Here is a 24498-nt window from a genome sequence, read left to right on the forward strand (position 1 = left end):
TCTTCTACTGCATTTCTTTCCCCCATTCTTGTCAATTGTTCCCTTATGCTCTCCCTGAAACTCTACAACCTTGGTTTAGTCAGCTTATCAAGGTCCCATCTCCTTAAATTGCCATCTCCTTGCAGTTTCTTCAGTTTTAATCTACAGTTCATAACCAATAGATTGTGGTCAGAGTCCACATATGCCCCTGGAAATGCCTTACAATTTAAAACCTGGTTCCTAAATCTCTGTCTTACCATTATATAATCTACCTGAAACCTGTCAGTATCTCCAGGCTTCCTCCATGTATACAACCCTCTTTTATGATTCTTGAACCAAGTGTTAGCTATGATTAAGTTGTGCTCTGTGCAAAATTCTACCAGGCGGCTTCCTCTTTCATTTCTTAACCCCAATCCATATTCACCTACTACGTTTCCTTCTTTTCCTTTTCCTACTATCGAATTCCAGTCACCCATGACTACTAAATTTTCGTCTCCCTTTACTATCTGAATAATTTCTTTTATCTCATCATACATTTCTTTAATTTCTTCATCATATGCAGAGCTAGTTGGTATATAAACTTGTACTACTGTAGTAGGCTTGGGCTTCGTGTCTATCTTGGCCACAATAAGGCGTTCACTATGCTATTTGTAGGAACTTACCCACACTCCCATTTTTTTATTCATTATTAAACCTACTTCTTAATTACCCCTATTTCATTTTGTATTTATAACCCTGAATTCACCTGACCAAAAGTCTTGTTCCTCCTGCCACTGAACTTCGCTAATTCCCACTGTATCTAACTTTAACCTATCCATTTCCCTTTTTAGATTTTCTAACCTACCTGTCCGATTAAGGGATCTGACATTCCACGCTCCAACCCTTAGAATGCCAATTTTCTTTCTCCTGATAACGTTATTTGGCTACAGAAAAAAAGAACAATGACTTGTGCTCTCCCTTATCTCCTTTCCCCAGATACTGACATTCCATTTTCCAAAACAATTACTTCACCTCTTTATACCCACCTTACTGCACAGAAATGCATTCAATTTTTGACAAATTGATTGTTGTCAAAATCTGCTGCAATAATGAAAGTACACACCTTATGGAGGTCAAATCGAGGGTTGCTTAACCCTGAAATCGTACATCTGGGTCACTGACCTAGTAGAGGAGGGGCTTTCGAAGTTGTGAGACACTGTTGTTTAATTAGTCTGACAAATATTTTTTGAAAACTCACTGTGACCCTGGAGTATATATCGTGAACTGTTCTGTCAGTGAGTGTGAAGTATGTTTATATAAAAATTGCATGTAGAAATGACATTTTACTGACTGAAGATACTATAGGGGAAGGAGTGTTAGGAGAACTCAATCATGAAAGTGATTGTGTTTTTTTTTCTGAAGAAAATGATTCTGAAGCTAAGGCTCCTGCAGCAGTTATGAATAACAGTGAAATTGCCGAATCTCAGACAACGATGAAGAAAATACAGTTGTCCACAGTACGAATGGTGAATGTTGGACCATAACTGTCCACCACAGAAGACGCATCCAGTTGTCTGTAACATTGTAGTCTGTGTTTCAAGAGTGTGGAAATAGGGTAATTTCTTTTCAAATCATACAGATCAAGAGTGAATGTGTCACATCACTATTTAAAAGTTTGCTGGAGAGAAAAAAAAAAAAAAAAAAAAAGTGTGTTGAAGTTCCACATGATACCTCTCCAAAGCTACAATATTTTGATTTTCAGATTATTTGTTACAATGCTAAAGACCTCTCTAAATGAGAGTGTGTGTCAATATGTTGTAATGAAAAGGAAAATTGTAATAAAGAAAGATAATGATATGAATTTATTTTCAATAAATACTTTGTTCCCAATACAATGAGACATGACTATCTATATATGAATATAATAGAGGGAAACATTCCACACGGGAAAAATATATTTAAAAACAAAGATGATGTGACTTACCATACAAAAGCGCTGGCAGGTCGATAGAGACACAAACAAACACATACATACACACAAAATTCAAGCTTTCGCAACAAACTGTTGCCTCATCAGGAAAGAGGGAAGGAGAGGGAAAGACGAAAGGATGTGGGTTTTAAGGGAGAGGGTAAGGAGTCATTCCAATCCCGGGAGCGGAAAGACTTACCTTAGGGGGAAAGAAATGCCTGCTTGTGTCTGTGTATGTGCGGATGGATATGTGTGTGTGTGTGCCTGTGTATACCCCTTCTTTCCCCCTAAGGTAAGTCTTTCCGCTCCCGGGATTGGAATGACTCCTTACCCTCTCCCTTAAAACCCACATCCTTTCGTCTTTCCCTCTCCTTCCCTCTTTCCTGACGAGGCAACAGTTTGGACACACACACACACACACACACACACACACACACACACACACACACACACACACACACACACACATTTTTTTGTGAATAACCTAAGAAAATTTGTAACTTTTTGTAAATTTTGAAACTATGTTTTGAAAATATGGATGGTTACAGGATGTAAAGTGTCTTGAGAAATGAAAAAGTGGAAGGACTGCTGTCAGCTATGACATTCATGCATGAAATTCTTAAACTCTCAAAATATTTGTACATAAGGATGAAAGAATCTGAAATTTTTTGGTTATTGAGAAATTATTTTCTCCAAAACCCCTATTCTAAATGTTCTCAAAATTTCATGGTACTGAAGGAATGTACAGTCAGAGTGGGCAATACTTGTCCGTACAAAATGTGAGAAATTTTCTTAGGTAGACTTAGCTTTAGGTCAAAGAATCATGGGCACTTAAATATTTGAACTGATCGCTGATTTTGAATAAATGTCATGCAAAAGTGATATTTCTGAATCAAAATAATTAATTTACAACATTATAAGTGAACGGGAAAACAATTTATAATTTTGTTCGAAAGCATTTTATAACAAAAATGAGATACAGAAAATTTATAGCTATTTTTATTTTTATATTATTCACAAATTATTATTGCCTTCTGTCATGCTTTTACTGCTTCATGACTTTCCATGAATTAAAATTGCCTACAATGTAACATTCAACACTGCACTGTTGAAAACTAGTTCAATTTTTTTCCGTCTGCTTCTCACTGAACATGTCTAGCCGAGCTGAATTTGCACATGGACAAGGATGATCTAACGAGAGCAGCACTTGGGAAATGGGAACTGCACACTCCACACTTCATTAGCAGGACCATGAGGTATCATAAAGGAGATGGTTATATCTTGCAGCTCATGAGAGGCATTTATTATCTGCCCCACCCACCACTTATAGTCACACACAACACAAGAAACAAAGCGTCTCACTACGAAGACTTAATGTAAGCTGTTGTCTCAGCATTTCTCTCTCTCTCTCTCTCTCTCTCTCTCTCTCTCTCTCTCTCTCTCTCTCTCTCTCTCAACTGAATCTCATTAATGCCCTTCCATTTAGGATCAGGAATTTCAAGTTTGTTTCTGATGTTGATATGGCGTGTACATATCCAGTAGCATCTCTTATAGCATCAATAGCTTCATGCTGGAGATTAAATCTTGTTGATGATGATGACTAGTTTGTGGAGCACTCAACTGCGCAGTCATCAATGCCCATACAAAGTCCCAATTTTTACACAGTCCAATCTAGCCACTGTCACGAATGATGATGATGACGACGATGACAACACAAACACCCAGTCCCCGGGCAGAGAAAATCCCCAACCCGATTGGGGACTTCGATCTTGTAACAAGATGTTCACAAATACCTCCTACCCCATCACATGCACTTTTTCCATAACCTGTTGCTGAAAAATTCATTTTTTTTTTGTCTCAATTCCTGTACTACAGTGTTGACCAAGCTCATAAAGCTGAAAGCGGTTTTAAACCGAGATGCCGCACCATCAGACATGTTTAGCCTCTAGATGCTATGTCATCAATTATGTTGACAGCATAGCAATCACGCACACTGTCACGAATAAGATCATCACTGACAATAGCAAAACAGTGTGATGTTTCAAGGAAGTGATGTGAGCCAGCAGTAACTTTGAACTTTGTTCTGCAAAGCAACAGACCAGTTCTCAGGAAAATTGAAATGAAGAACAAATGTGTCAGTGTTCTGGGATGTGGCTGATTTTACTTCTGCTATTGCCTGTCTCTGAATATGATTGTGAGCTATTCCTTTCATGGCACAATTGGGTTTTGAAACCACACCACACGTCACATTTCGTGCACATATCACTATCTTCAGGTTCTGCACCAAGTGCACCTATATTATGCACTTCACAAAGTTTTGAAGATGTTGCTTGTGTAAAACTTGTTTCAATTTCTACCACTTATCTTATTACAAGTTGCTTTCTTCTTATGCTTCTTACCTTTCCCGTATGTTGAGGGGTGATATAGTAGGGGCTGCAGTGGAAATGCTAACACAACACAACTTCACACCCAGGAATATAAACATTTGCACTGTCTTCTTCAATTTCACATTCAGGTGATGGGTGATCGTTCAAGTCGGTCGTCACTAAAATTCTTCTTGTAGTGACTGTAGCAATTCCTGCACAATGGATACAATGCTAATGCGGTTACTTGAGGACCAAGGCGTTTCTGCAGTACCTCTACAGATTTCCAATAACTAACTGCAGTACCTCTACAGATTTCCAATAACTAACTGCAGTACCTCTACAGATTTCCAATAACTAAAGTTTTTTTTTCACTTTTCTTTAACACTGCCTTCTTGTGTCTTTTCACAGTCCAACACACCTCACTCTTTCACTACTGTATTTCCTCACTGACACTGTATCTAACAAAAAGTTCAAACCAAACACAAAACTCGACGCAGAATGGTTTATGTGCAAGTTCTCACTCGTTTGTTATAAACAGAAGAGCACTGGAAATAATGTTGCCAACATGCATATTTTACACTAAAAATTCAGAGAGGCAATGAACACTTTACACAGGAAACTATCACCCACTGTTTGCACTGATTACTAATATATTAACTAAACAACATACTGTGTAATTTTATAAAGTTTTCGGGTAGGGTTTGTTTTGATAAAAAAATTCGTAAAAACTCATAAAAATGCAAATTTTTTTACATTTTTAGTAATAAATATTTACATAATACAGATAGGTGGAGCAAGAAGATGCTGTTTATAATTATATCAGTAGTATCTGGTAATATGACAGAAAAGATGGTGTTCTGTGACTTATGAAACTCTAAAAAGAAAAGAAAATTTAAGTGAAAAAAAAAAATGAACTAAAAATTCGTATTTTCATCTTAAATTTGTAAGTCAAAGGAAGCCCTCAAGTCTCCGGGTATCAACTAAATTTCAACACACTAACGAGGAGCTTTAATGCGAAACATCTGCCAGGTCTCCAGCACTTTTGGTTTTATTATTTTTTGTTATCTACTGTTTTAAGAGTTATTTACAAAACATACTTTTTCAAAGGGGTGTACCATTTACAAAAATTAAGATAGAATGAAATTAATTTATTTCTGAATACTTGTGATGTAGAGGTCTAGTATACTATTTTTTTCCAGAGAAATTAATGACCACGAGTTGACATGACCTGTATGATTTCAGATGAAATCACCCACTAATGAATGAATCGCTTTATGAATAACTGAGAACACCTCAAAACATTTGTGGCATACATGCATTTTATTACATGAATAGCATCACTATCTAAACCGCAAATGAAGTCTCTAGATCTGTTCACTTTAAAGATTAATCACTGAAAAGCTTCCATGGCAGTGTTTACTTGTTCTCGAGTTTTGGATGTATTAATACCTAAACTGACTGAAAAATTATATGACAGAGGTATGATAAGGTGCATTTGACACATGGGAGTCTAATTTCATTATTAAATATTTTATATTCAGAAAATTTCTCCATCACATAACTGAAGGTCACTGTAACCCCACTGTACAGTTCGTATGACAATTTCAGAGGTGTACACTACTAGAGTTATATGTGCTCTTGTCTGATCTCTGCTAGTACTGAGACCTACACATACCTACTGCCCAGACTGTTTGCATTTCTCTTTGAATTGTCTACATTTTGGGGTTCAAAACTTCATGCAATGGGCTTGTGTTCTTGTGGTATACAAGTGAAAAGGAATGCCCTCGTTTAGATGGCAGCCCTGTGTGTTTCCTTAGCTCTATCAGTCAGGGAAACGCCCGGATGTCTCAAATGAGGAGATTGTTTACCAAAAAAGGTAAAGCCAAATTCTGGTTCAGCAAGCTTCTGCCGGACAAAATCATGATGTCTGATGTCAAAAATGGCTCAAATCACCTACTTGGCTTAGGCTCTTCATATGATCATGGAACAATGGGATAGCTACTACATACTGCAAATCTCTCAACATTACTTATGAAACATAGTACTGAAGTAATCTCACTTTTGTAGATAATACCCAGATAAGAAAAAAATCTCTCCAGTACTAAATCTCACCACCTACGGCCTATGCAATCACTGTTAGACAAACATCAGACAGGTGTTTAGCATAATTTCATAATACGTGACAGCCTTGATAGAAGTGTGTCAACATACAGCAGTTCAACGCATATGACTAAACAAAGGCAAAAGGAATGGAAAAGACGACATCTGTCCACCAACAAGCATTACAGGTTCTTTCAAACTGTGCCTTGGTCCAACTCTATCCCAAACAAAAAGGCATTAGAACGATTACTTCCTTTCTATTGCATGGGCTTCCTGCACAGTAGAGTTTGTTTTTTATTGCTTTATCTCCAGTGTCAGCATATTCCACAACTGCACACCAGATAACACACACATTCCAGGATAATTTACACATATGTCTATCATTCCAATCTTTTCCATCCACTGCTCTCTTTAGTGTAATACCAGCTCTATTAGAATCCTTTAGGCCTGCCACTTTTCATACAATGTATACAGCTTTCCTACAAAACCTTTTTATGGACACAATTCGAAATATCTTAGTTCTGTACTCAATTTGGTCATTTGGTTTTCTAACACACTGTACCATTACATAACACTTTTGGTATTTATTTTCACCTTCACACAACATTCCATACACGCAATTTCGTCCTGATTGATGAACTGTGAAATTTATAGCAAAACTCGATTCCCAAGTTCACTGAACTTAAATTCTTCATTAATTATGCAGTGTACAAGATATCCAAAACAACATACAGCTAGAGCAAAATGTCTAAAATTATTAGTTAGACCTCATACAAACAAATAATAATTAAAAATATAGAAACAATAAAGAGCAATTGTGACACTAATAGTATCAGTGCTGTTTTCTTACATGAAACAATTACATAGGTGTCTATGAGCCAACAAAGAAGCGTTCCGATTCCACCCGTCTGCTTTGACGCACGACATCAATATGGCAGAAACCCCTAATTTCAGCGTCTCCAACATGACGCCTATGGCGCCAATACATAGGCACACCAACGAACGTGAAAATACCTAAATAACACAATAACTTATCACTCCAAAAATGGGCCAATCCAAGTGAAGTGATCCAATAAAAATTAAGTTGGTCGCTTGACCATTTTTAAAAATTTTAATTTTTTTTATATGTGATTACCCTATAATTGAGAGGTTCAAAACAGGTTGTTTTTTTTTTTAATTTACCTTTCACCTTCACTGAATGGCGGCCATTTTCACTTGTAAGTGCGCGACAATGTTACAGTTTAGAGACATTAGCAAAAATATGAATATCTCTGCACTGGGTTAAGTTACAACATTGCAATTGACAATTGTTCTTAGAAAAGTGTCCTCTACAACATTGTCTATTACGCAAAATACCCTAAACTCAAAAATAACCAGTCAAAATGACCTCCAAAGTTTGGTATCCAAATTTTCAAAAATCCATTGTTAGGCCCAAAAACAACAAACAAGGAGTGATTTATGAGAGTATTTTTTCCTATAGTTAGGTATCATACACTACTAGCCTCTTATACAGCGTTAACAGTTACAAATGTTTCCTCAATTTTTTTATCAATTTTTGAAATTTGAAAATTTTCATTTTTTGTGAAGTTTGGGGTTAGTTCTCAGGTGGGACTAAATATAAAAATATTATTTTTGCACTGTTTGTACACCTATATGATGGCAACGTACTGTAAAAATTTCAACATTGATATCTGACCAAACAAAGATACGAAATTTTGAAAATGAGATAATTCACATTACTCTACAACTGATCTCACGGCTGTTGCCTATTCATGTGTGATATTATCTATTATTATTGAAGTAAGGTACTGAATTATAAACAAAAAGTGGAAACATCACTGAAATTAAAATTTATATTTTTTGACATATGCTGTGGTAAGTTCAAGCACTGAAAGTTTCCTTAAAACATTTTTCCATTAGTATCCAAACTTTGTCACTGGTAGATTTCTTGAATGATGTTCTGGGGCCAGCAGGGTGGTAAAAATGCACAAAAACCATCATCATTTTCCAAAATTATTCTTTCAACCTCTGCAAGCTACCATTGTCCATCATACAGACATGCCACTATGTCACTCAACGTTAAAGGCACAGATGTAACTTTACTGACACAATGATCCTCATAAATTTTGGTTTCTGATGTTACATAGCATCAAACTGAGTTTTCTGCAATGCCAAGGAATTTGTGGAAATGATATACAGTTTTCAAATCTGGTTTGAAGTGTTGTTTTCATATGCAGAACCACTTCTTTCTTGATCAGAAAAAAGGTGATGCCTTCAATATTATCCTTACAAAAGACATACATGTCCTGTACTGTGAGATTTTGGTCTGTGATTGGTCTTTGTAGGCTGGCTTTACTTACTTCACGTTTTGTTGTACCTCTTACTCCATCACATGCGTTTTTACCATGGCAAGATGCAGAAAGTGCCATTTAGTCTACAACCCGAAGTCTACTTTGTGGTTGCACAATTTGAAAAATTGTTTTTGTTCTTATGCTGACTACCACTTCCATCTGAAAAGTATATCAGCTTCTCAACCTCAGGAAAATTTTGTTTTATGTGATTTATTACATACTTTTGAAACACGTGTACAGCCAAAGTGTTGTGCTCCAAGTAGTCTCCTTCAAGAAATCTACTAGTGACAAAGTTTGGATACCAATGAAAAATGTTGTAAGGAAACTTTCAATGCTTGAACTTACCCCAGCAACTGGGGGGGTCTTATCAGAAGCTGTCTGAAGAAAAGTGTTCTTACCATTCACCGCCAGGTTTAGGATCAGTAGCATCTCTAAGAATGTTAATTGAAAATATTTATTTAAGTATGTCAAAATAATATAAATGTTAATTTCAGTGATGGTTCCATTTTTGTATATAATTAAGTACTTTACTTCAATAATAATGCATAAAATCACACATTAATAGGCAACAGCCATAAGATCAGTTGTGGAGTCATGTGAATTATCTGCTATACCAATGTTCAAATTTTTACAGTACATTGTTATCATATAGGTGTACAAAATGTGCAAAAAATCATATTTTTATATCCAGTCCCAACTGAGACAACCAACCCCAAACTTAACAAGAAGGGTCATTCCACATCAAATCTATAAATGAAACCACCGTTTTCAACCTTACCGTCTTGGATGTAAATGAAATTAAGTATGCCTGTAGTACTCATAAATAGTACCACAAATTAATTTTTTCACATTTTTCTGATACAAAGTTACCGAGTAATGGACTTCCCAAAATTGAAAAAATGACAAAGTTTTGATTCGCAGAACAATGTTGTTTTCTTTGTAACTGGTGTGTGTGTGTGTGTGTGTGTGTGTGTGTGTGTGTGTGATATATATATCGACCGGCCAGCGCTTTCGTTTGGAAGTCACATCATCTTTGATTTTTATATATATATATATATATATATATATATATATATATATATATATATATATATATATAACGAAAGCGCTGGCAGGTCGATAGACACACCAACAAACACAAACATACACACAAAATTCAAGCTTTCGCAACAAACTGTTGCCTCATCAGGAAAGAGGGAAGGAGAGGGAAAGACGAATGGATGTGGGTTTTAAGGGAGAGGGTAAGGAGTCATTCCAATCCCGGAAGCGGAAAGACTTACCTTACGGGGAAAAAGGACGGGTATACACTCGCGCACACACACACATATCCATTCACACATATACAGACACATGCAGACATATTCAAAGGCAAAGAGTTTGGGCAGAGATGTCAGTCGAGGCGGAAGTGCAGAGGCAAAGATGTTGTTGAATGACAGGTGAGGTATGAGTGGCGGCAACTTGAAATTAGCGGAGATTGAGGCCTGGTGGATAACGGGAAGAGGGGATATAGTGAAGAGCAAGTTCCCATCTCTGGAGTTCAGATAGGTTGGTGTTGGTGGGAAGTATCCAGATAACCCTGACGGTGTAACACTGTGCCAAGATGTGCTGGCCGTGCACCAAGGCATGTTTAGCCACAGTGTGATCCTCATTACCAACAAACACTGTCTGCCTGTGTCCATTCATGCGAATGGACAGTTTGTTGCTGGTCATTCCCACATAGAATGCATCACAGTGTAGGCAGGTCAGTTGGTGAATCACGTGGGTGCTTTCACACGTGGCTCTGCCCTTGTGTACACCTTCCGGGTTACAGGACTGGAGTAGGTGGTGGTGGGAGGGTGCATGGGACAGGTTTTACACCGGGGGCGGTTACAAGGATAGGAGCCAGAGGGTAGGGAAGGTGGTTTGGGGATTTCATAGGGATGAACTAACAGGTTACGAAGGTTAGGTGGATGGCGGAAAGACACTCTTGGTGGAGTGGGGATGATTTCATGAAGGATGGATCTCATTTCAGGGCAGGATTTGAGGAAGTCGTATCCCTGCTGTAGAGCCACATTCAGAGTCTGATCCAGTCCCGGGAAGTATCCTGTCAAAAGTGGGGCACTTTTGGGGTTCTTCTGTGAGAGGTTCTGGGTTTGAGGGGATGAGGAAGTGGCTCTGGTTATTTGCTTCTGGACCAGGTCGGGAGGGTAGTTACGGGATGCGAAAGCTGTTGTCAGGTTGTTGGTGTAATGGTTCAGGGATTCCGGACTGGAGCAGATTCGTTTGTCACGAAGACCTAGGCTGTAGGGATGGGACCGTTTGATGTGGAATGGGTGGCAGCTGTCATAATGCAGGTACTGTTGCTTGTTGGCGGGTTTGATGTGGACGGACGTGTGAAGCTGGCCATTGGACGGATGGAGGTCAACGTCAAGGAAAGTGGCGTGGGATTTGGAGTAGGACCAGGTGAATCTGATGGAACCAAAGGAGTTGAGGTTGGAGAGGAAATTCTGGAGTCCTTCAGTTTCTTTCACCTTTTAAACAACCATTTCGGCTATTTCTAATAACTTTCGCTTTATTTCCATTTCCGTTTTTCCCCACATCACTGATAATTTTAGCTGCTTCCCACAGGTTTTAACGTCATTATTTCTTCGTCAGACAATTGTTAGCCTCATTTTCATAATCTGCCACCACAAAACCACTCCTTTTAATACATTACACGCAGTTTTTTCGAAATTTTCCCGAATTTCTCCGTCGTTTAACGTGTTTTGGCGGCAACACAACCACCTAACCTTTGTGCACATCGTTGTCTACCAACCCAAGTCCAACATAGCCCAACTGTAACCAACACGTTTTCACCTTTTTCACACCAGATCTCCAGTTACTTTCCAGTTCACCTTTATCTCTCCCCATATATTTTTATTTTCATTTTCACTTCAGCCTCATGTTACACCTTCCACCTTCTAATACCATGTCACCCCCACAACACCCCCACAATGACCCCATTAAGTTTTATTTACATTCCCTCCGCAAACATGCCTTCGCCCTAGCCAGATTACGCTCCCATATTCTATTTTCTCAGGCTTGCCTAACAGTTGGCATTACCCCCAAAGGCCTCACACTTAAAGTTCTCATCTCTGGCTGCAACCCTTCTTTCCATCAGTCCCTATACCATTTCCAAACTGAACAATCCATTGCCCTCACCCACCTAATCCTTCACCTACACATCAACTTAGCCAATGAACACACCCGTCAACTCCTATCCTTAATAAAAGTCCTTAATCTTTCCTCTCCCACATCCACACCGGCTGTTCAGAGCATCCTGCTACAGGCCAACCGCAAATTAGAACAGCATGCCACCCTCCACCTCAAAAAACTATCCAATCTCTTGGTTTCCCACCTCCAGAAAGGCAACTCACTCACCCTTCACAACCTTTCCAGCAACCTCAACCTCCTCTCATTACACACAAACCCAGTCTCTCCCATCTACTCAATCTCCCACTTCCAGCTCCACTCCCTCCAAAACCTCAAAATTCCAAACAACACAATCTGGAACCACAACACCCTAATTCAGTAGTTAACCTTTCCTCCAAACCTCTCTCCCAATCTGAAACCTCTGTCCTATCCGAAGTCCTCACCTTCAGCCCCACTCCCAGATTCAACCAAACAGCCCTCGTCAAAGATTTACTGTCCTACTCTCGTACTCTCTGCTGGAAATATCACTTTGCCACGAAGAAAAATGATCCTAATCCTACTCCTAATGATCCAACTCCCCAGGACACTATCCAAATTGAACCCTGCCTGGAACAGTTCCGTCCTCCGTCGCAGCGGGACCCACCTCCTCTTCCTCAAAATCACCCTCTCCAAACCTTCCAGGAATTTCTGACTTCCAGCCTTGCATCTCAATCCTTTTTAAAAAAACCTTAATCCTACTCCCAACATCACCACTGCTGAAGCCCAGGCTATCCATGATCTGAAGGCTGACCGATCCATCGTCATTCTTCCGGCGGACAAGGGTTCCACGACCGTGGTACTTGATCGTCAGGAGTATGTGGCTGAGGGACTGCGTCAGCTTTCAGACAACACCACATACAAAGTTTGCCAAGGTAATCCCATTCCCGATGTCCAGGCGGAGCTTCAAGGAATCCTCAGAACCTTAGGCCCCCTGCAAAACCTTTCACCTGACTCCATCAACCTCCTGACCCCACCGACACCCCGCACCCCTACCTTCTTCCTAAAATTCACAAACCCAATCATCCCGGCCGCCCCATTGTAGCTGGTTACCAAGCCCCCAGAGAACGTATCTCTGCCTACGTAGATCAACACCTTCAACCCATTACATGCAGTATCCCATCCTTCATCAAAGACACCAACCACTTTCTCGAACGCCTGGAATCCTAACCCAATCTGTTACCCCCGGAAACCATCCTTGTAACCATTGATGCCACTTCCTTATACACAAATATTCCGCACGTCCAGGGCCTCGCTGCGATGGAGCATTTCCTTTCACGACTATCACCTGCCACTCTACCTAAAACCTCTTTCCTCATTACCTTAGCCAGCTTCATCCTGACCCACAACTTCTTCACTTTTGAAGGCCAGACATACCAACAATTAAAGGGAACACCCATGGGTCCCAGGATGGCCCCCTCGTACGCCAACCTATTCATGGGTCCCCTAGAGGAAGCCTTCTTGGTTACCCAGGCCTGCCAACCCAAAGTTTGGTACAGATTTATTGATGACATCTTCATGATCTGGACTCACAGTGAAGAAGAACTCCAGAATTTCCTCTCCAACCTCAACTCCTTTGGTTCCATCAGATTCACCTGGCCCTACTCCAAATCCCACGCCACTTTCCTTGACATTGACCTCCATCTGTCCAATGGCCAGCTTCACACGTCCGTCCACATCAAACCCACCAACAAGCAACAGTACCTGCATTATGACAGCTGCCACCCATTCCACATCAAATGGTCCCTTCCCTACAGCCTAGGTCTTCGTGGCAAATGAATCTGCTCCAGTCCGGAATCCCTGAACCATTACACCAACAACCTGACAACAGCTTTCGCATCCCGTAACTACCCTCCCGACCTGGTCCAGAAGCAAATAACCAGAGCCACTTCCTCATCCCCTCAAACCCAGAACCTCCCACAGAAGAACCACAAAAGTGCCCCACTTTTGACAGGATACTTTCCGGGACTGGACCAGACTCTGAATGTGGCTCTACAGCAGGGATACGACTTCCTCAAATCCTGCCCTGAAATGAGATCCATCCTTCATGAAATCCTCCCCACTCCTCCAAGAGTGTCTTTCCGCCATCCACCTAACCTTCGTAACCTGTTAGTTCATCCCTATGAAATCCCGAAACCACCTTCCCTACCCTCTGGCTCCTATCCTTGTAACCGCCCCCGGTGTAAAACCTGTCCCAAGTACCCTCCCACCACCACCTACTCCAGTCCTGTAACCCGGAAGGTGTACACAATCAAAGGCAGAGCCACGTGTGAAAACACCCACGTGATTTACCAACTGACCTGCCTACACTGTGATGCATTCTATGTGGGAATGACCAGCAACAAACTGTCCATTCGCATGAATGGACACAGGCAGACAGTGTTTGTAGGTAATGAGGATCACCCTGTGGCTAAACATGCCTTGGTGCACGGCCAGCACATCTCGGCACAGTGTTACACCGTCAGGGTTATCTGGATACTTCCCACCAACACCAACCTATCTGAACTCCGGAGATGGGAACTTGCTCTTCAATATATCCTCTCTTCCCGTTGCCCACCAGGCCTCAATCTCCGCTAATTTCAAGTTGCCGCCACTCATACCTCACCTGTCATTCAACAACATCTTTGCCTCTGCACTTCCGCCTCGACTCACATCTCTGCCCAAACTCTTTGTCTTTAAATATGTCTGCTTGTGTCTGTATATGTGTGGACGGATATGTGTGTGTGTGCGCGCGCGCGCGAGTGTATACCCGTCCTTTTTTCCCCCTAAGGTAAGTCTTTCCGCTCCCGGGATTGGAGTGACTCCTTACCCTCTCCCTTAAAACCCACATCCTTTCGTCTTTCCCTCTCCTTCCCTCTTTCCTGATGAGGCAACAGTTTGTTGCGAAAGCTTGAATTTTGTGTGTGTGTTTGTGTGTCTATCGACGTGCCTGCGCTTTCGTTCGGTAAGTCACATCATCTTTGTTTTTAGATATATTTTATACACACACACACACACACACACACACACACACACACACTGTTTATAAAAACAACATTGTTGAATTTATCGAATTTTGAAAAGCTCTATTTTTAAAATTCTCAAAAAAATATATGTGAAAGATACACTTTACATCTACATATTCTGAAAGTTTCAACTTGGGATGAGCATGAGATCGCTATCAAAAGCAATTTTATGTTTACCACGATTCTCCAAACTCACAGTCAGATGGGTGAATTTCTATTATTTTGCTACACATGAAAATATTACAGTGTTAGATTTTGTTACATGGTCCACAAATTGTACTTTTGAAATGAATAACTGCTTATTAAACTTTAGTGCTAACTATTTATTAATAGCTGTAAAACCACGGAAAAAAGAAAAGAAAAATGGAAGTCATCTCTCATTTTAAAGATTATATATAAAATGATTCTTTGGTGTTACCATTTGCAATCTATTCAGTATTTTATCTCTGGTTAATATTGTCAGCAATTTTCACCTTTTGTTGAAAGTGACCCAAACATTCTTTTGTTGTGAGGCAGCTGTAGTGAAAATATGTGGAACTCTGAAATGTGTTTTGAATCTAGCTTAAAGGTACTTTTGTACAAACCTCACAAGAGTCTGTTAGTTTGTAGGCCTACAACCAGTTAATGTTTGCATAATATTAACCTAATTTTTTTACAGGAAGTGAAAGAATAGATAAGTAATATTGTGTAGTATTGAATATAGAAAGCTGGGGCATTCAACTTCAAAAACATTTTTTTAAAATTAGTTTCTTCACTTGAGAAATATAAAATGCCTAAAATTTTCAGCTTTGTGCTGTAATCTATCCGAAAAAGAAGAAGAGGTACATGATCATGCAGAATCTGAGATGATCAGTCAGCTAAAAGATAAATTTCGTGCATGTACATCTCTAAGTAAACAGATGGAAATTCTTACCATTTTACTTAAAAGCTGGAGTGTTAAGAAGCTTCAAGACGAATTTAACGTAACAAATTACATGGCTCGAAGAGTAAAAGATTTGGTGAAGGCCAAGGGAATTTTGTCTTCACCAAACCCAAAACCTGGCAAGACTCTTGATCAAACAACTGCAGTTTTTGTTAGAAACTTATTGTTCTGATGAGATAAGCAGGGCAATGCCTGGGAAAAACGATTTTGTGCTTGTGAAAGATAACAGAGAAAAACTGCAAGTATAATAACGGCTAGTTTTAAGTCATTTGAAAAAAATTTACGCTAACTTTAAAGACAACCATCCAGAGCTCCACATTGAATTTTAAAGTTTGCAGACCTACATCCCAAAAATTGTTTTAGCTGGAAGTAGTGGTACACATAGTGTGTGTGTGTGTGTGTGTGTGTGTGTGTGTGTGTGTGTGTGTGTGTACTACCCATCAAAACTTCAAACTCATGCTGACTGGATGCAACATTCCTCAGGTGACAAAGGATGAAGATAATCCAATAAAAACTTACAAAGACTGCATTGCAAGAGTTGTATGTAATCCGTCATTAGCTGCTTGTCATTTTGGTGAATGCAAATTCTGCCTTGGCCCAGAAACATTTAAGACATATTTACAAGATTTGTTGAATACTAATGATATTGACAATATAACTTAACAGCAATGGGTTTCCGTTGCTTACACATCACTAGAAACAATCATAAAATCATCTGACAACTTTATTGATTATTTTTTTGATAAATTAAAATAGCTTACAAGACATTCATTTGTTGCTAATCAACGATCAACCTTCCAAAAGAGACTGAGAAATGAAATTAAAGAAGGCGAGGTCTTAGTGATCTGTGACTTTTCTGAGAATTACTCCTTTGTCGTCCAGGACGAAGTTCAAGGCTATCACTGGACAAACATGCAACCAACAATTCATCTCATTGTTGCTTATTACAAGGATGGGAACAAACTCAAGCACACAAGTCTTGTAATCACATCAGAATGCGTAACATATGACACTGTTGCTGTGCATTTGTTCCAATCGTACTTGATGGACTTCCTGACTGTTAAATTCGGTAGAAAACCAAGAAAAATATATTATTTCTCTGATGGAGCAGCAGCTCATTATAAAAATAGGAATAACTTAATCGACCTGTGCCATCATGAAGAAGATTTCCAAACTGAAGCTGAATGGCATTTTTCAGCCACCTCGCATCGAGCAAGTCTGGAATGGCCATACAGTGATCAAATAATGACACCAAAACAACTTTATTGTTTGCCAAGGATAACATAGAAGGAATGAACTTAAAGTATGCTACTAAAGAAGATCACAAAAATGAAGAAATGAATCGTATGGAGAAATTTGAGAAATGCTGTAAAATTGTAGGGACACAAAAACTTCACACTTTTATTCCTTTTAGCAATGACAAAATAATAACAAAAGTGTATTCAAACTCTGATGATAGTAAAATTGAACTGGTGACAGTTTCTGACAGTGATACAATGCCATTCAAAGACATAAAAGGGTATGTTGCTTGTGATTATAATGGACACTGATGGTTAACCTGTGTACTTGGAAAAAAATCAGGAGAAGGATGAAATTGCAGTTAGTTTCTTACATCCACATAGACCCGTCACCATCTTTTACATTTCCGAGTCATCCAGACATTCTTTCCATAAGCAGTAGGGAAGTAGTGGCAATCGTGAACCCTCAAACTGCTACAGGGCGAACATATAAGTTATCCAGTGCAGAAATGTTGATGTGCAACATGCTGATTAGCTCGAAGTATGAAGAAGTGCACTAATATGACACCTGTTTGTAAATAATAGTAATTACTAACTGAATTTAGGTCTCATCTCAGGTATTCATCTTTCTGTGTTTATATTTATTTAAATAAGTTTTCATTTTGTATTTATTAATTACAGAAGCATAAAACATATGTTCTCTTGTCAATTATAAGTTATTTTTAATTTCCACATTTTACAACATACAGCTGGTGAGAAGTAGGCCTAATATCTAAAATAAATTACTTTTTACAAATTTTTGAAGCACCACCCTTAATGTAAAATTGCTTTTGATAGTGATCCCATGCTCATCCCAAGTTGAAACTTTCAGAATATGTAGATGTAAAGTGTATCTTTCACTTTTTTTTTTTTTTTTGAGAATTTTAAAAATAAAGTTTTTCAAAATTCAGTACATTCAATCATGTTGTTTTCTTTTTAAACAATTTGTGTATATATATATTAAACTAATGATGTCTGGTATCATATAAAAGCTCTTTAAAAAAAGCTTTCCAATGAAGTAAATTTTTTGTTCTAGCTTAATTAGAACACGAGTTGTAAAGAAAACTACATTGTTCCGCGAGTCAAAAATTTGTCATCTTATCAATGTTTGAAGGTCCATTACTCTGTAGCTTTTTGTCAGAAAAATGTGAAAAAATTAGTTTGTGTCACGATTTATGAGTAATATATGCATAATTAATTTCAAAAAAATCTGAGAGGGTCAGGTTGTAGTACTTTTTGATTCGACATGGAATTGCCCAAAATGAAAATTTTCAAATTTCAAAAATTCATAAAAAATTAAGGAAACATTTGTAAGTGTTCTTGCTCTATAAGAGGCAAGTAGTGCATGATGTCTAATTATAGGGGGGTGGGGGGAAGAGAGAGAGAGAGAGAGAGAGAGAGAGAGAGAGAGAGACTCATAAGTCACTCCTTGTTTGTTATTTTTGGGCCTAAAAATGGATTTTTGAAAATTTGGATACCAAATTTTGGAGGTCATTTTGACTGGTTATTTTTGAAGTTATGGTATTTTGTGTAACAGACAATGTTGTAGAGGACACTTTTCTAAGAACAATCATGTCAACTGCAATGTTTTAACTTAACCCAGTGCAGAGATATTCAAATTTTCGCTAATGTCTCCAGGCTGAAAAATCGTCACGCGCCAACAAATTAAAATGGCCACCATCCAGCAGGTGCAAGATAAAATATTTTAAAAAACTGTTTTGAACTTCTCCAATATACTGCAATCACATATAAAAACTTAAAATATTTAAAACTGGTCAAGTGGAGCACTTCATATGGATAGACTCAAAATTAAACTAACGGGACAACCGCGGGATACGGGTGGGTTTGGGGCAGGGCCAAGTTAAATAACAGTAAAATAAACACTGCACAATCCCAAAACAGACAAAAAGAAATTTACAGAATTCCACTACACACACACACACACACACACACACACACACACACACACACACACACACACACACAGAATCTGACACTTCCCTTGACCTACACAGCTCAAATGCTATTACGTAGGCCTATATAAAAAAAAGACACCTAGAACTACGAAAAATATAATAAAAAACCCAACAACCCAAACCATCTGACATTACAAAAATGGAAACACAAGTAATCTACCATAAACACACAAAACATCACAATTTGCATAGAATGAACCCAAAACAAAAATTACTTACCACCAACAAATTCCTGCGATACAACCTAGATTGCCCACCCCAAGCACTTTTACACAAACACACACAACAAAATCATAAACAAAAAACCTCCCAAATCATGCATGACCTACCAACCCCAAACCACACATTTCATAAACGCAACCACTCCGCCCGCCCCCCCCCCCCACAAAACGCTAACAAATAAAGAACACAAAATAATCAAGAATCAATCACACCTTACAAATCAATGAACTGCAACAAAACCATCTCTTCCCCTCCCTATGACTGATTTAACTGCCCCCCCCCCCAAAAAAAAAGCCATCTATCAGTGCATGCCACAGTTTCATAAATTTTAAACTCAAGACTGTGATTGATAAGCCCTCTTCCCCAAACCCCTATACTATGAAAATGCATCTAAAATAACAGTACTCCCCTCCTTAATATATTCTTCAATCAATACCACCAATTCCCTTTTAGTACCGCCCTCCAAAACCCTAAAAACACAGTGACCAAACTCAACCCCGAAGTAACAGGGGGTAGGAGAGGCAGTGGAACCTTCATCTCACAAAACTTGCTTCGACAACTGCATCTCACTTAAGAAAAGAACACTGCAGCACATCTAGAAATATCACATGCCTACTTACATTAAAGCAATGCCACAATGGCGTAATAAATATAAACAGTACTTTATTTCTATTACTTAATCTGAATCATTTACCAACCATGACTGGACAGATCACATGAAAGTCACATTATTAATCATATTACACACACACATATATATATATATATATATATATATATATATATATATATATATATATATCTGCTTGTGTCTGTATATGTGTGTGTGTGTGTGTGTGTGTGTGTGTGTGTGTGTGTGTGTGCGAGTGTATACCTGTCCTTTTTTTCCCCCTAAGGTAAGTCTTTCTGCTCCCGGGATTGGAATGACTCCTTACCCTCTCCCTTAAAACCCACATCCTTTCGTCTTTCCCTCTCCTTCCCCTCTTTCCTGATGAGGCAACAGTTTGTTGCGAAAGCTTGAATTTTGTGTGTGTGTTTGTGTATCTATCGACCTGCCAGTGCTTTCGTTCGGTAAGTCACATCATCTTTGTTTTTAGATATATTTTTCCCACGTGGAATGTTTCCCTCTATTATATATATAACATGACTCATTCTACACCATTATGTCATATAAATGGTGACAGGTAAAAACCAATACTATTTTGTTCAGTCACTTAACTTTTATTGAAAAATTCTAAGAATAATAATGGATGTTATTTCAAGTCCTGGGCGATTTTCCTTTTGAATAATCCTGGCAGCAAGCATTGCAACTCTTGAGGTGGTATATTCAACATTTTCAGAGCAACAACTGGAAAAGTATCTTTTATTCAAAACAACTGACAGCTTGGTATTTCTGTTTATTTCTTGCCTTATGCTGAAAGTCCCTTTATTTTCTTTAACACTGATGATTCTCTCTCTCTCTCTCTCTCTCTCTCTCTCTCTAGCAAAACACTAATAAGAACAACAATATCACACAAATCTACAAAATCTACAGACCATACATGTCAAGACGTAAATTACTCTTCTCAGTCTAATGTACTTAATAAATAAAAATCGCATAACAGAGGAATGCGAAAAACTTGTTCCCTTCCAGCAGCTGTTTCTATCAATCGCTGTGGCAACGAATCTTTTCAAATGGTTGAAGAAAACATCGGGCTCTTCCTGCTTTCGAGAAGTTTTGTCTAACGGCTCCCCATAATCATAAATATCTATCTCTGTTGTCTATACTTCAGAAGGATGAGAAGTTTGACGCATTCATAGGACACTCGCGTACGAACCAGATTGTTGGGATGGAATGTAGCTGTGATTTGTCTAAACAAGTCAACAATACAATCTGCGAGAAATTTTTAACTACACATGCGCAACAATCCGCATACGCAAATGTTCTTTGTTACAGTGTGAGATCGATAGGCTAGTATGTCGCCTAACGAAACGTCACCCTCCCCCCCCCCCCCTTGAAATCTTGGTTGTGGTGACAGACTGTACTGCATACTACAGCATAAGCAATAAGCTGAGGGCTAGATTAGGGTGGGAGGTGACAATCTGATGAGACGGCTAAGTAGAAAATCTGGTTGGCTAACAAATTGATCGGTGACAAGGCCTACTGTTACCGTTCGCACCACACTGAAAAATGCAAGAGCAAACAACTATTCAAATGGCTCTGAGCACTATGGGACTTAACATCTTAGGTCATCACTCCCCTGGAACTTAGAACCTAACTAACCTAAGGACATCACACACATCCATGCCCGAGGCAGGATTCGAACCTGCGACCGTAGCAGTCCCGCGGTTCCGGACTGCAGCGCCTAGAACCGCACGACCACCTGCAAACAACTCTTCTTTGCAATCGTGGCCTACATGAAAATAAAATTGGGCAGACATTCCAATATAAATTTTCTTCATACTCCGAACCGAAAGAATTGAAATAATGAAAGCAACTCTACGACATATTTTAAAGTACTTTTACTAAAGTATTGAGAGTAAATGAATGGATAATCTACTTACGATTGTCGTCTAGTTACGATTTAATAAATGTATCATCCAAGAAACTGGCGTTTGTTTTTAGTAGGAAAAAATCACCAGTTTGCACTAAACTATATTTTAACAATTTTGATACCTTAGCTCGCTATATATCTCCCCAGAACATAACAACAGCCACACTCACGCATACCAACACCAATATATCCCATCGTCCCATAGGTCAGTGTTGCCAAGTCTAAAAAACCCGAGTCGCTCATAGAGTAAATATCTCTGGAGTAAGCATTGCGTTCTGCGCATGTTGTCAACATGAAACCAGGATTGTCACGTGATCTCGGGACTTCGCTGTGCCTGTGTGCTTTCTGCGGCGTTTGAAGTTTATAATACCAAGAGTTTTTGTTGTGTTTCACCGTTTGTTGATAGTGTAATACCGATGGTGAATTACGTTGTTGCTACGGATGGAAAGAAAAATATGTGAAAGGAGGGATAGTAACTTTTCATGGGTACATTCCATATAGCTCTAATTATAGTTATCATTTTAGTAAGGGACACTATACGTTTCAAAATTTCGAGACGCATTATAATTAAGACTTGATTCTGTAGACCTATTTTTCTACGATTTTATGACTATATAATAGATATTACGGCTCGTACAAAAGCTTACAAACAATCGCTTCCTCTAGTAAATTTGCTAGTGGAACAGTAAATACTACCCTCCATGCCTTTATCAGTGACTTCTCGATTATGTATATAGATTACTCAGTCTACTATTTATTTAATAAACTGGGAGCAAGTACTTAAAATGCGTTAAATAAATACCTCAAAGTGCCACCAGTAAGAAAAATTGTGCTTTAGGTCGCAAAAATGAGAAAAAAAATACGCAGAAATACAAGAAAAAAGGACGAATTAGCAGGGATATAATCGCAAATGTGTGGAAAATTCGGTGTTTTTCGGACACTTGCAAAAGTACTAGCGTACTGACAAGTCGTTTTGCAGTACTATCACTACAAAAATGTACGTCAGGGTCTTATAACGATATGTTTACGTAATGTGTATACATAAACATACAGTTATAAATGTCCCCGTTCGTAGCCGCTAGTTATAACAATATGTTTACTTTTGTGCTGTAACATATAGCTATAATCAGCGGTGGAAACATATTTGCGAACGCCGACCGTGTGCGGCTGTTTCTTGTTGGATCGTCTGATCAGTCGGAAGTTGCATTGCGGAAGAGAGTAAATGCCTATTCAAAATATAATTATTTTTGGATAGCTCAACATGAATTTCCTAAGGGACCGTAGTTTATCATGCATTTACCAATAGAATATGGCGCGGAGAAAATATTTTGCCACATACAACTTCCGTCCGATTTCGACGAAACAATTCGTGACTGTGAACACTCTATTTGGCAGAAACATAAAGAAAATTAAATAACTTCATGAAGGAGTGAGACATAGATTCTATATTAAATGAATAGTCCATACACCAGTTCCATTTAACTCTGAATTTATGGCAATTAATAGACGAACTTATACTGCAATGAAGGATTTAACATGGATGCCGTTTTGACTGGCACTTCTCATAATGAAAACAATTCCTTTGACGTTTTCACATACACGTCGCACAATAAATCTACTGCTAGTCACTTTTAGTATTACACATTTACTTTACACTGGAACAGTATTAATTTTAACGATAATAATACGGCGGCAAGACATGCGCGTACGACACAAGTTACAGGAGACCAGAGAAGAATGAGTAACTGTTCATCGAGAATATCTCGTACATCAAAAAAAAAAAAAAAATGTGTAAAAGTGTTCTTCTTCTGTCCGTTTTTCGCGCCGCGATTTTCAAAGTCAATAACTCACAGCATCTCTGACCGCGCTTCGACAATAAACAAGTTACGTCACAGGTCGTTCACCTTTTACATTCTCGCAACATTATTTGCTAACTGTAGCTGTTGCCGAGCGACTGCTCGATTAGTGAATGATTTAAAATGATAAGGCAATCACATAATGTTACAGTCTGCGACACTATAAAGTGCCGTATCATACCGAAAACTACCAAAAATCGAGTGCATCTGAACTGACACCTATCGCAAAGAAGCTGAATGTAATATCACTTGCCCTTAAAAGTTACGTAGCTGGTTTATTTCCGGTATGAAATGGATACTGTTAAAATGTCTTCGCAATATATATAAATAATCCACGACACGTACGAAAAAAATCCGTCTGTACTAGGGATGTAGTGACATTCTAAATATACAGGGCGCTATACGAACAAACACACGACGTCCGGAGATCACGTGACCAGGCCGGCAATGTCTGTTGTCAACACAAAATCTGTTCTGCGCATGAGAGTGCTCACTCCAGAGATATTTACTCTATGGAGTCGCTAGATTCAATATCAAAAGCCGCAAAACTGATTTTACTAGGGGTGTACTGAAAATTTCGTGCTGTCAATGGTGCAATAAGCCAGTGGGGCGGGGGAGGGGGGAGGTAATAAAATATTAATAAAATTGTCTCATACGTAATTGCTATATTGTCTTAATTAAATGATGCATCGCTTGCAACTACATACATATAAAATACGCTAACGTTTAATTAAACATGATATCGTAATTGACGC

The 24498-nt window shown here is 38.7% G+C and overlaps 1 protein-coding gene across 2 annotated transcripts in view; it reads right to left on the reverse strand.

Annotated features, from left to right (window-relative positions):
* The window catches only part of LOC126236030 (speckle-type POZ protein-like), a 47316-nt gene extending 25224 nt beyond the window's left edge, over positions 1-22092 (reverse strand). The window contains exon 1 of one of the 2 annotated variants that reach the window (XM_049945052.1): positions 21898-22092. The gene's annotated coding sequence lies outside the window, so the exon portion shown is untranslated. The remainder of the gene's footprint in view (positions 1-21897) is intronic. The other variant, XM_049945053.1, reaches the window with a different exon arrangement.
* Positions 22093-24498: the final 2406 nt, after the last annotated feature.

This window comes from Schistocerca nitens, chromosome 2, assembly GCF_023898315.1.
Source record: "Schistocerca nitens isolate TAMUIC-IGC-003100 chromosome 2, iqSchNite1.1, whole genome shotgun sequence".
In the NCBI taxonomy this organism is placed as follows: domain Eukaryota; kingdom Metazoa; phylum Arthropoda; class Insecta; order Orthoptera; family Acrididae; genus Schistocerca; species Schistocerca nitens.